Raw genomic sequence first — 10,506 nt, 5'->3', positions numbered from 1 at the left:
CATGCACTCACTCTCAATAAGCGAGAGAAGATGGGAACTTTTTATGTTCAAGTTGGTTTTGGCAGTATCTTCCTAAGAACTGTTATATTTAAGGAATTGATGGCATGAAACTGTACAAATTGTCATATCATACCATGTTAAGACAGGTGTCGCCCTTTACAGGCTGAACATGTTCATTCAACGAGCAGTGCTTGGGAGTTACGTCTCCATGTCGGTCTTGTCAGTTCATGTAACCTAAGAACTGTCATGGCACCAGGGTGATTCACCCAACCGGGAAATAGACATCGTTGAACATCCTGCCCAAGGTCTTGACATTTTTTTGACATGCAAAACTACGGAGACTTAAATGTATTCTCGAATACATTCTCCGTAGGTAAGGAATTAATGGTATTGGCACCAGGGTGATGCACCTCGCAAGGCACGATTGTCGCTGAATGTCCCGCCAAGTGCCTTGACTTCGTGTCATGCTAAACTGTGGAAATATGTCTTCGGATACATTTGGTGCGGGAATGGTTTTTTGAGTTATTCCTCATTAACTCTCATTGGCACTAGAATGGTATACTCAGCTGAGATTCAGAAACCATTGAACATCTCGCCAAGGGCCAAGTTAACTTGTTAACTTGAAAAGCTGTATTGAGATCTCTGATCGAGGATATGTAGAGGCTAACATCAAAAATAGCCACGATTAGTTCTCCGATACTCAACAAATTGTAGTGCGCTCCTCTGTGTTCACACATATATTGCGAGTAGTCTCCATCTAAGCCAAGGATGGGTCCTTGACCAACTGTGGTGAGAAAGGTCTTTATGACTCTGTGATCCACAAGGACTTTTAGTCATGGTTATTTTCAAGACGCATCTATGATCGATGAAGAATATTCATTCAAAGGAACAAGAAGTGAAGATTATTCTTCAACACACAACCTTTCAACCCCAGAAGCAAAATGAAGTTGTATTTGAAGTTATGTGACAAAGTGCATTGAAGCCTCCTCAATCAATTTGATGCTATCTATGAGCCTACTGAAGTGATCCAGAAGAATCAGTCTCTCTGTAATTATCTCTGAAGTATTTAAAAGCTGAAAGTGCTGATCTTCAAGAACCTATACAAGAAGCCTCTATACCCAATGTGCGTTCAAAGTCAAATTTTAAAGGAAGTTCAACTATTCAATATGAAGTCATTCATGTAGAAATTCATATGTTCATCTTGAAGTCATGAAGAAATCGAAGATAAAAGTTGAAAGTCAAGAACAAAGACAACATTGAAAAGAAAAGAAAGCTATAAACCAAGGGGGAGATTGTTGGGACATGATTTGTGGTTTATAATTTACTTTACATAACTTTTAGAGTTCTCTGTCTAGGACCGAAAACACCATGAATTTGGTGGTGTTTCGACCAAAATCATTAAGTGATTTTGCTTGGGTTTGGGCTTTGAGATGAGCCTTTGTAATTAGGTCTAGGTATATATATTGTATTGATTTATTCGTGTTTTAGAGTTAGTGATTCTAGTTGTTGATTTCGAGATTTGAGAGAGACAGAGAGAACCTAGAGACATAGAGAGTCTTATGTACTGGACTATTGATTAATAAAGTGTGTATTGAAGATTCAACATTGTGTTGTTATTTCGTATTTACAATTTGTGTCATTCACTTGATTGGGATTCTTCACCAATCTAGTGATTTGGATTGATACCTAGATCGGGGTTTTATAGTGTTCACGAGAGGATCTGGTTCCAGATCTGGAGCGAGTGGCCAGGATAGGGCAGGGTTGGCTGCTGATCAGATACGAGAGATGATTCCCGTTGAGGTGGCTACCGCTGTCTATGGATCTATTTTGTAGTTTTTTGGGTCTATCAAGATCGCCAGGATTTATTTATTTCATGATCATTATGTTTCACTTTCTGAGGTTGTTGTTGTTGCAGCTACTGTGGCCATTGCTGCTGTGGGTATTTGAGGGTAGAGATCTTTCCAGTACCTAGACATTAACAATAAGAAGCCCTGGAACTTTGATGGGATCAGGGACCCAATTGTGGCGATGAGGTGGCTGTCTGATGTGGAGGGTTGAATTTTTACAAGATATTTCCCTATTGACCAGAAGGTCAAGCATGCCCTGAACCTTCTCCGGTTAGGAGCGAAGGATAGGTGGAGATTGGTGACTGGTTCGTACACTCTGAGTAGAGATTTGCGGTTACTTAGGAGCAGTTCTTGGAGATGATGCGTACGAGATATATTCCCCTGGTGGAGAGAGAGAGAGAGAGAGAGAGAGAGATATTGGCTTAGGAGTACCTAGATTTGAGGCAAACGAATGAGCGGTGATGGAGATCACCAAGATGTTCATGGAGAGGGCTCTTTTCTGCCCTGAGTTTACTACTTCGAAACAGGCTTAGATGACTTGGTACTTGAGCATGCTCACGTCGAATATTCGACAGTTTGTGTCTACACGACGATACAGTACATGGATCACAAAAGTTTGACATACTCACAGATCAGCCGAATTTGATCATGAGATAGTGCAGGTGGCTTGATGTAGTTATGGATTATGACTGCGAGATTTTTTACCACCCCAAAAAAGCGAATGTGGTTGTTGATGCCTTGAGCCGCAAGTCGGGTAGTTCCTCAGTTGCTAGTTCATGCATGCAGATTTCGATTGATTTTTCATTACTAAATTTGATTAGGGAGGCTCATGACAAGGGAGTCAAGAAAGGGAACTAGAAGCATGAAAGAATCAGGGGTGAGATTGACAGGTTTTCTATCGACAATCGTGGATTATTTACCCGATGTGGTTGGGTTTGGTGCAAAACTTTGGTGGATCAGGCGAACTGTGTTAGAGGAGGCACACAAGTCCAGATTTTCAATTCATCCTAGAGCCACCAAGATGTATCAGGTTTTGCGACTTATTTATTGGTGTTCATACATGGAGAGAGAGATAGCTTGGTATGTCGAGAGGTGCTTCAACTGTCAGATGGTCAAGGCCGAGCACCAGAGGCCGCATGGAAAGCTTTATCTACTGGAGGTTCCCATGTTGAAATGGGAACATATTACCATGGATTTCATCACCAAGTTACCTCGGTCAGCTAAAGGATTCGATACGATATTGGTTATAGTGGACCGTCTGATCATGAGCACCCATTTTCTAGCCATTAGAGAAAGCTCATCGGCCAGAAAATTTGCCAATTTATATGTGCATAAGATTGTTGGTCGGCATGGTATTCCAGTTTCCATTGTGTCTGATCGAGATGTTTGCTTCACATCTCATTTTTGGCAGAAGTTCCACGAGTAACTTGGTACGAGGTTGCATCTTAGCACTACTCATCATCCGCTGACTGACGGTCAGAGCGAGCGGACCATTCAGAAACTTGAGGACATGTTGAGAGCCCGTGTCATAGATTTCAGTGGGATTTGGGACTCCTACCTTCCCTTAACTAAGTTTTCTTACAACAACAACTATCACTCCAGTATTGGTGTGTCGCCATTCGATCTCCTCTATGGGAGAAAGTGTTGTACCTTAGCTTGTTGGGAAGAAGTTGGTCATATAGTCATGGGAATGACTGAGTTAGTCCTTTAGGAAACAAATCTTATTCAACATATTAGATAGAGACTACAGACAACTCAGATTCGACAGAAACGTAATGCTGACAAACGTCGATTGGAGTTGGAGTTCCAGTTCGGCGACATGGTTTTGTTGAAGGTAACACCCTGGAAGGGTGTAATATGCTTTACGAAAAGGTTCAAGTTTGGACCCCGGTATATTGGGCCATTTCGAGTGATTTCCAGTGTTGACAAAGTAGCTCACATGATGGATTTTCCTGAGGAGCTCAACTAGATTCACAACACCTTCCATGTCTCTCAGCTTCGGAAGTGTGTAGCTAATGATTCAGTACTTCCTCCTCAGGAGGATAATCAGGTTGATGATCCTCTGAATTATGTTGAGAGACCAGTGTTGATATTGGATTGGAAGACAATGGCCTTCCACAATAAGGTGGTATCTTTGGTCAAAGTCTACTGGCAACATCGGAAGGGTTCCAAGTGGACATGGGAACTCGAGGCAAAGATGCGGGAGCATTACCTTGATTTGTTTAGTGGTGGACATCGAGGATGAAGTCTAGTTCAAGTGGGGGAGAATTATAACATCTTGAATTCCAGGTATTCCACTTATGCCCGTGATATGAAAATTATTTTCAAATTGGTCCTTAGTGGAATTTTCGTAATTTTTGGGGACTGCATGAGAATGCTGGTCATACTTATGTACGCTAGGCATACTTGGCAGAGTTCCAAACCCTAATATTTAGGGTTTGTGCACTATTTAAAGACCTTTATAACCCCCATTAACCTTTCTCTCATCTTCCTCCATCCCCATTTCGACCCCTTTGCAAACCCTAATCCATTTGAGAGGATTTTTGAGCCTTGAGTGTGCCTTGTAGTGTTCTTGAAGGAGGAATAAGGAAGAGGAAGAAGAGTGGAGCATTTTGGATCCATAATCACATCATCATTTGACACCCTTTTAAGGTAAAAAGCTTTAAACATGATGAAGATATTCTTAGGTCTTGTTTACCCATGGTTTTATGTTCATCTTGGTCCCATAAGCATGGTATTATGAGTATGGGTCACTCTAATTCATATAATCTATCCTTTCAGACGTTTTGGAGTGTTTAGAAGCATAAAAATGTAATCTTGGACCTTAGTTTCCTTCCATGCATGAGCTAGGATGTCTTAATGAGTTAAGAAGTTAGGTTTTTTGGTATTGAGCACTTAATAGCCATGCAAGATCATAAAATTCGAAACTTTATGGTTAAGGACATCATTTGAGGACTAGATCTGGAATTTGGACAAAAGTGCTTAAGGGATTAAGCTCTTAATAAAAGGAAATGATGGCCGAAACGTACGTTGCGCGTATGCTATGGTAAGTGGGGTTTATGGGGTAAACATCCTGTTTCTAGTCAAGGCATGAGTACGCTGGGCGTACTCAGCTGAGTTGACTCGGTTAACTTCTTGAATTTTTGACTTTGACCAGGATTTGACCATGTTTTACCTAAGGTTTTTTTTGGGTATTTTGAGTTGTAGTTGAGATTTGTCACTATATAATGCATATGTTAATAGTAGAGTGGATATTCGGCGTAGTGAACTATTAGATTATGTACACTTTTGGTTCGAATGCAACAATGATAGCCTACTAGATTATGTATACTAGTATATAGGATGTTGCTATGTAGTAGTGAACTGTTTGATATATGTCCTGGTATATAGGATGTTGCTATGTTGTAGTGATCTGTAGATCAGCATGTTTGTCTGATCACTAGTTATATGATTATCAGTTGATGGATATCTGTTATTTTTTATGCATACCTCGACATGGTATAGTGAGTTTGAGACCGTATTGCTCTGTGTTGTCAATAAACAGATCGGGGCCTTCCAAACGAAAGGTTGTGGGTCGGGGCATTCCAACAGGAAGGTTTTGAGCCAGGGTAGTCCATCCAGGAGGTTTTGGATGCAATATGTATTAGGCAATCCAACCGAAAGGTTATGGGTCAGGGTAATCCAACCAGGAGGTTGTCGAACCAGGATTTGTTTGGTTATATGTTTGTGTGGTGGTACCTTGGGGGAACTCACTAAGCTTTGTCTTACATTTTTAATTTATTGTTTCAGGCACTTCAGATGATCATGGCAAGGAGAAGGCGTGATCATGCACATCCTTCGCACTTCACGTTATTGGATTTTGGGTATTCTGATTTATGAATTAAACTTTTGAAATAATATTTTTGTAAACAATTATTGTCTTGGGGTTGTTTTTAGAAAAATGAAAATTATACTTTGATTTTTGGGATGTTACAAGTTGGTATCAGAGCCTTGGTTTAAGAGAATTAGATGAACATTCTTATGAATCCAGATTCAAACTAAGGAATTTCAAAGGTTTTTAAATGGTTTTCAACAAACTGCTTTCAAAAGTAACCAAGGAAGGAAGAGATGTGTACGGTCAACCGGAGCAAGAAAATTATACCCAAAGTTACCTACACTTTTATTTGCTATTGATGAGTATAATAGAACTGCATGCTAGTGGTAGGCTAGGGATCTTCAAGAATTGCATGATAGAATTATCTGATATATGATGCATGATAGCCTAGGAGGACTTCTTATGTGCTAGATGGAATTGACATCATTACTGTAGTTGCTTTGTGTGTGCATCATAGTTTTACATAACTAAGATTTTATAGCTTGATAATGTTTTCTTTAGCCTTGTTTCCTGTTCCTTGTTTAGTTATGGGCTTAAAGTAGAATTAAGTATTCAAATGCTATAGGATTTTGCATTATGTATGATTAGCATGCATGAGCGGCTGCAGTGTTGGTTGAAGTTTCATGGATGAGTATGTTTGTGATCATTCAACAAAATAAAGAATGATTAGCCACTCTTGACAGAGTGAGGATGGAATGTATGTGTATCCTAGTTGTGTATTTGGTTCGGGTGTTTGTGATGATCCTTGAGACAAACATAGGTAGGTGTGGAAGGTAGTATGGGCCCATACTACTGAAAGCATAAGACCCGTACGCATAGCAAGCAAGTCACAACCCCTGAGGGTTAGTGTTGTCATGACAGTTATAGCAGTATGAATTATGGAATTTCTTATATATATATATATATATATATATATATATATATATATATATATATATCTTGGTTTATTTTCATTATGGTGTTCATGAGAGGATCTGGTTCCAGATCTAGAGGGAGTGACCAGGATAAGCCAGGGTTGGTTGTTGATCTGATACGAGAGATGATTGCCACTAAGGTGGCTATTGCTCTTCAAGGATCTTTTACGGAGTTTTTTGGGTCTATCAAGAACGACATGATTGAGTTATTTTATGATCATTATGCCACACTTTTTGAGGTTCTTATTGTTGCAGCTACCACGGTAGTTGCTACTGCGGGGATTCAAGGGGAGAAATCTTTCCAGTACCAGTACTTCAACAATAAGAAGCTTCCAGAGTTTGATGGGGTCAAGGACCCGATTGTGGCAATGAGGTGGTTGTCTGATGTGGAGGGCTGTTTCTTGACATGTTCTTGTCCTACTGACCAGAAGATCAAGTGCGCCCTAAACCTTCTTCGATTAGGGGCGAAGGATTGCTAGAGATTGGTGATTGGTTCGTAAATTCCTGAGCAGCGGGCTGCGGTTACTTGGGAGCAGTTCTCGGAGATGTTCCGTATGAGATAAGTTCCCCTGGTGGAGAGAGAGAGAGAGAGAGAGAGAGAGAGAGAGAAAGAAAGAGAGAGAGAGAGAGAGAGAGAGAGAGAGAGAGATTGGATAAAGAGTACCTAGATTTGAGGCAAACAACTAAGACGGTGATGGATATCACCAAGATGTTCACAAAGAGGGCTCTTTTAAGCCCTGCGTCTGCTGCTTCGGAGCAGAATCAAATTACCTGGTACTTAAGCATGATCAAGACGAGTATTTGGAAGTTTGTATCTACACAACAATACAGTACCCTCGTTACGATCCAGGAGGCTGCGAGTAGGTGGGAGAATGAGATAGAGACACAGACAAGGGAGCAGCACCAGGCTCTAGTTCAGTCCCAGCCGACTGCGAAGCGGTTCAATCCCATTGTGTAACATACTGATGTGAGGTACTTCTAAATTTGACCCTTTAAATTCATTTATATTGCATTTGGTCCCAAAGTTCAAGGAATATATGTGAAAACGGCCTTAATGCCATTGTTATAATATAGGCCTTCGGAGTACGCCATGCGTACGTGGTGTACACTAAGCGTACTAGGGCGTGCCCTAGTACGCTAGTCGTACATCAGTGTATGTTGGGCTTACTTTCCAAATGAGGAAAACCTTAACTTTTAGGATTTTGCTAGTATTTAAGCATCCTTATGGCCTTATTTCCCTTCACCTTATCAACCTCCACCCTCTCATTCGTGTTTGTAACCCTAGTTCACCTTGAGAAGCCATTTTTAGCCTAAAAGTGTGTTTGTGTGATTAGAAGGAGAAGGGAGGAAGCCAAGATCATCTTGGAAAAGGGAAGCACTTTAGATTTGGGACTTATTCTTCATTTTCAATCCTTCAAAGGTATAAAGATCGCAACTTTATCTTTCAATCATTTAGATCTAGAAATGGTTGTTTTAGTGATGCGTTTTTGGTCCCACATGTCTTATCTTGAGTATGTCATATTCTTGACGATTTGAGTTGTCCTTTCAGACCCTAGGATGGGTCCTAAGTCATTAAAATGAAGTCCTAATGGTTAGTTTTGCTCCATGCATCTTGTAGAAGGTCTTAATCGATTAAGACCTTGAGTTAAGCACTTAATGGGCATGTGAAGTCATAAAGTTGGAGACTTTATGACTCTAGTGTGTATTGAGCACTTAATGTGCATCTGAAATATGGACGTAAGTGCTTAAGCCATTAAGCACTTATTGAGTTTTGAAGATTGCGAGAGTACGCCCCCATACTCGGAGTACGCCCTACGTACAAGGTCAACTACCCCAATGGCGGTCAACATACGAGGACTTGGAGTACGCTCAACGTACCTTCGGAGTACGCTCAGCGTACCTTTAGAGTACGCCCCGTGTACTCGCACAGGGTCAATCTGGTTGAGTTGATTCGGTTCGGCTGACTCGGTTGACTTAGTTGGTATGACCTGTTAACTTTGACCAAGTTTGACCTTAAGGGTAATTTGGGAATTTGATTGAGATTTGGGTCATTTGGTTGGAATAGGAGACGGTTGGAGTTGAGATTCGGGTTCGATACCTCATCAGCTTTTGTCCCGTTTGCAAGGTGAGTTTTCTCATTGTACTTGCGGGTCGAAGGCACCAAGGCCAGCCCTTTGGATTTGATATCCTATAATGTATGTTATTGTGTCATAGTGATCTGTTAGATCTGTATCCTGGTATATAGGATGTTGCTATGCTTAGTGATCAATTGATTTTTTTGTTTTATGTTGGTTGATTATATGCTTATCTGTTATGTATATGCTCACACATTTGGTTGGTGGTTGAGGCTTTACTACTTTGTGTGTGAGTCAACAGACCTGGGGCATTCCGACCCGATGGTTGATTGGGCCTAAGGATATTCAATCCCGAGGATGACAGGACCGTTGTGTATTGTTATAAATAAAACCGAGATGACAAATGCAGAATATCAAGAACAATCAAGAATTAATCACCATCACATGCAAGTAATTTAATAAAGGTTTTGTGTATATTGATTATGATATGAACGAATAAGAAAACCCTAACCAGGAAAAAGCTAACATCAAAAACTAACCTAATGATTATTTATAGGGAACATAAAATATTTACCAAAAATATAAAACCCTAAAAAGGCTTCCCTAAATAACTAAAGATGCCAAATTGGTTTCAATATCTCAAATACTCCACAATCTCCCCCTAGATGTTGAAACTGATGAAGACCACGATTTTTGATTTTCTTGGCATTTCTCCCCCTAAATTATTAGACTCATCAGCACATGGGGTCTTCAAAAAGAGAGAAACAAATATCATCTTTCAAATACGAACTTTGAATAATCATCACTCCCCCCCCCCCCCCCCCCCCCCCCCTTGAATCTTCAACAAATATCATGGATAGAATCCGGAAAGTTAAGAAGAATCACCAACAATCGTTGTTATCTTATAGAGTAAGTCTGCGTATAACCTGCTCTGTCATAAGGAGCGAGTTTGCCAAAATAGATATTCGAAACCCATCAGATTTGATGAAATAAATCCTTTTAGAATATTCGCAAATCGCAAAAAAATTAAATCCGAAAAATAACAAAATTTAATTTGGTATTTTTCAAGTTTATAAATTTAGACTAAAAGAATAGAGTACGAAACAATTATTAGAATGGTTTAAAAGAATAAGACCAAAGAAAAGGATAACAAATGAAAATATTATGGTAAGAAGGGGGTAAAAGAGATAAAATTCAAGAAGTTGTAAAGGATTCTAAAAATCTGGGTTGAAATTGTTAAGTTGCCCAAACTCGTAGGACAGAATCTTGAAAGAAGATCACGATCTTCATATGAACGGAGATCAACACGTTCGTTTGACTTTAAAAGTAAAAATCAGAAAAACCTTGGTAAAAATCCAATCGAGAAGTCCCGAGTGAGAGATGAGTTCGATTTTCATTGTAGTTTGCAATACAAGAATCAATTCCGAAATCAATCAATTCAGAATGCAGTTTCGGTTTTAATAGAAACACCGATTTCGATTTCTTATTCCAGTTTCTCAGATTGAATCAAGTCCGACTCCGACTGTATATTCAATTCCGATTTCCATTTTCAGTTAATTCAGACTTTGGTTTTGAAATCAACAAGAAAGATTTCAACCAACATACCGATTTCGGTATTGGATTGCAATTTCGATTCCAGATAATGATTTTTGAAGGTCCGATTTCGATGAGATTAATTCCGAAATCAACAGAACTCGGATCTTTTGCAGATTATTGTTCCGAAAGTCTGTGCAATTCCGAATGCAAAGTCCGATCCCAGAACTCCGAACGACTCCGAGCGCTCGCCCTCGGAGCGA

The sequence above is a fragment of the Lactuca sativa genome, chromosome 8 (assembly GCF_002870075.4).
Source record: "Lactuca sativa cultivar Salinas chromosome 8, Lsat_Salinas_v11, whole genome shotgun sequence".
NCBI classification, from domain to species: domain Eukaryota; kingdom Viridiplantae; phylum Streptophyta; class Magnoliopsida; order Asterales; family Asteraceae; genus Lactuca; species Lactuca sativa.
Note: the sequence above shows the minus strand (reverse complement) of the source record.